The 3,512-nt window shown below is 36.2% G+C and overlaps 1 long non-coding RNA gene across 1 annotated transcript; it reads left to right on the plus strand.

Moving 5' to 3' along the window:
* The first annotated feature begins 2,873 nt into the window (after positions 1–2,873).
* On the plus strand, positions 2,874–3,271 carry LOC111779290. Its single transcript, XR_002812670.1, has 2 exons — positions 2,874–3,065; positions 3,143–3,271. It is a non-coding gene; the product is annotated as an uncharacterized LOC111779290 (long non-coding RNA).
* The last annotated feature ends 241 nt before the right edge of the window (positions 3,272–3,512 follow it).

Here is a 3,512-nt window from a genome sequence, read left to right on the forward strand (position 1 = left end):
AAATGGCATGAAATATAACCCCGTTAGAATTATGTATGATTTGAGAACTGAAGAATGAGAAACGATATGTTATGAATGATGAACGATATCTGAAACGATATGAAAAATGATATGATATGTACATAATGCTAGCGGGGTTGTATTAAAGGATAATGAAAATGGAAAAGTTTTGGGACCTCATGCATTATGTGTGCTCATGCATTTGGGGGATACCCCTATCCCATCACGAGGGTACGGACGTGTACATCCAATGGCAAGACAACGATCGTTATGCTTTGCATAGCGCTGCTGTGACGGTTACTAGTTCTAGCGGGTGTCCGGCGTAAGGGGCTCCCAGAGTATGCCCACCGGATAAGGAAGGTGGCCCAGCGGTGTGCGAACTAGCTGGTGAGCCCATACTCGCACGTATGGGCTGTCTGTAGAGTATATGGTACACGTAAAAAACTACCCGTTAGGACAGCACCGTAGGGAAAACAGAATGAAAGATAGGTCCCATCATCTCATTGCATGTGATTGTTGCATTTAACCTCAATAATGGGGTCACTTACTGAGTATTTATTTAAATACTCAAGCCATGTGCTACTACATTTTTCTGGTTAAGGCAAGGCATTCTTGTACGACTAACGACGGCATCGCAACTCGAGACCATGACACATACATAGGATAGTGGTATTTATTTTCTTAGACTTAGGTTAGAATATGATGTTTTTAACTTAAACTCTTATTCGTTTTATTTAGTCTTTTGTTGTGTCTTTTTAAAGATGCTTTTTGAAATGCGCAAGTCCATGGCTGTGTTTTAAGATAAAGGTTATGTTTTATTGAATTTTAATGGAGTCTTCCGCATTCAAGGTTTATGGTACGTATACAGTAACGACCTTAAATTAAGTAGAAATTTCGGGTCGTTACAGGTATTCACATTAATTGAAGACTTATAATTTGTTTGTACTTCTCCTTGAAAAAATTCAACATAACAATATCTCAAACTTTCAACTTCCTTCCATTTGTAACCCAAAACAAAAGTGAGAAATTAAAAAGCTTGAAAGACATTATTTATTCAAACTATAATTTATAAAAGTACAATGCATTCGATTGCATAACATGAAAACAAAGGCGAAAATGAAAGAAAATATACAAAATCAGCAATAGCAATGACATACATGATGACTCCCAACATGCTTACAAAATCCTTCTTCCACACATCCAGAAACGAAATGAGTCCAACATTTTCCATCGGCTTGATCATCTACTCCAGGCTTGCAAGCTTCCAAACTAGGATGGTTGTTACAACACAATTGAGACTTTGCATTCAAACTCCCGCTAACTCTCATGAATTTTTAATAAGAAAAAAATAACACTAAAAATTTATTCATTAATTTTCAATAAGAAAAAAATAACACCAAAAATTTATTTGATAAGAAAAGTTAGACCTGAATATAAAACGAGGAAGGTAATGAAGAAGCCGGTGAACATTGCTCTTACTTTTGTCATTTCTCTTGATTGTGTTGTAAAAAATTGTTGAAATGTGTGATGTAGTTGCAAAGGAAGATGGTGGATTTTTATTGTAAAATTTTGAGGACAAACTTTATAACAAACCCTATTAACGACACAATCTGTATCAAACTTTGAAAGGAAAATATGTAAATTATTTTTAAACCTAAGAAATCAATTTAAATTTAAAGATTAATTTTTTACCATATAAATTTATTTATTTCTAACCACCTACATTTCACCATATCAATATTATAATATGCATGGTAATTTATCCTTTTTTACTTTATGTCTATAAGCACCATATACCTTACCATTTAGCACGAGAAACAATATATTAATAAGAAGTTTGACAATTTGAAATATTTCATATATAGGTTGTGTATTAGTATATCGACCACATTGAGATTAGAAAATGCAAACACATCAAGTCTCTTTGTATGTTCACGGTCTTCTTCGTTGATCATAGTCAGCATTGACAACAATTAATGGGCAGCCAACATGTCCTTCTCACCGTTTCTCATTACTTCACTATCATGACCAAAATTTTAAGCTCTTTGAAGCATGAACGACAATATAGTGTGATTTGGAACGGATAAAAATACAATAAATGTTTTTACTTTTTAAAACATGGAGAATTTGGGATAATTACTTAATTAGTCTATTGCCCAAACCATACTTACTTAGTTATGTGGTATGTCATCAGTTATGTGGTATGTCATCCTCAGATGAATTTACGGAGAGGGTATCCTATCAGGTTGTCCACTTAATTTTCCACACATAACTTTATTCCTAAACCTAAAGAACTTGGTTGATAGTCCTGTTAAGTTAATTGGTTGGTAAATGTCATGAACCTAAGAAAATCTATGTCTATGAGTGTCATACCCCTAATAAGTTGAGGCACTCAGAAGAATTAATGTATCCAAAGGAAAAAGCTAAAGGACCTAAGGAGAGTTTAAGGATCCAAAGGAAAAAGCTAAAGGACCTAAGGAGAGTTTAAGGATCCAAGAAAGTTATTTGAAAAGAAAATGTTCTGATATGGTAAGAAAATGGAATAGAATTTGATGCAGTTATTCCCGACTTTCTTGTCCTGTGATGTTTCAAATTTTGATCCCTTTCCATAGCTTATTCTCTGTCATTCTTATTGTTAGAAATCATGATGTGTTTGGCCGTACATATTTAAATAATTGTCAATATTATTTTTACCGTTGTTACATCATATACCTCTAAAAAAACTTTTTGTAATACCCGAAGAAGGTGAAATAGAAATAGAAAAAGAAAAAAAAAATAGGAAAAGTTGAGAGAGGGGCAAATAGGTAAATTTGCCCCTCCAACCACCTAAGGGGTTCAAATGAAACCCCATCCATAGTCCTGCAAAAGAGAAATAGTGAGAGAAACCGGTTAGAGAGAACCTAGAGAGAGGAGGAAGAATGAACGGCCGGAAGACTCACCGAAACCTACCGTCGGAGTCTACTCCGGTCAAGATCATGATGCAAGGAGCCTTTCTTGGAAGGGAAAATAGAATGTGGGTGGCCGGAGTCCCATTTTCCATCAAAGAAATCAGAAAAACCCGCGAGGTAAGATCTTGACGTTTTCTCAGATCTACGGTTTTCTTTTGTGAATCAAGATCTGAAATCTTGATATATTCATTTAGGAACAACTCTCTACAGGATCTTTGAAGAAGTTTGGCTGAAACCTCTATCCGAAGGCAGAAACCCGAAAATCGTCCAAGAATGGTGAGCGAACTTCCAACACTCCTTACTCATCCGGTAGTCAAGCAAAAAATTACGAAAAAAATACTAGGACGTAGCCCGTAACACGATCTAAGACTTTGCCGAAGAAATCATATCGATTCGAACTACGAATCAAAAGATATGAAAATCGAAAAGTGGACACGGTGTTACGGATTTCAGAGGACAGAGAAGACAAAAAAAAAAGTGGTCGGCCGGCGAGCGGCGGAGGGCGGCGACAGGTGCCGGACACGCATCAACCGTCGGCTGGAGCAACGCAACTCCAGCGAGCCG

This window comes from Cucurbita pepo, chromosome LG17 (genome assembly GCF_002806865.2).
Source record: "Cucurbita pepo subsp. pepo cultivar mu-cu-16 chromosome LG17, ASM280686v2, whole genome shotgun sequence".
In the NCBI taxonomy this organism is placed as follows: domain Eukaryota; kingdom Viridiplantae; phylum Streptophyta; class Magnoliopsida; order Cucurbitales; family Cucurbitaceae; genus Cucurbita; species Cucurbita pepo.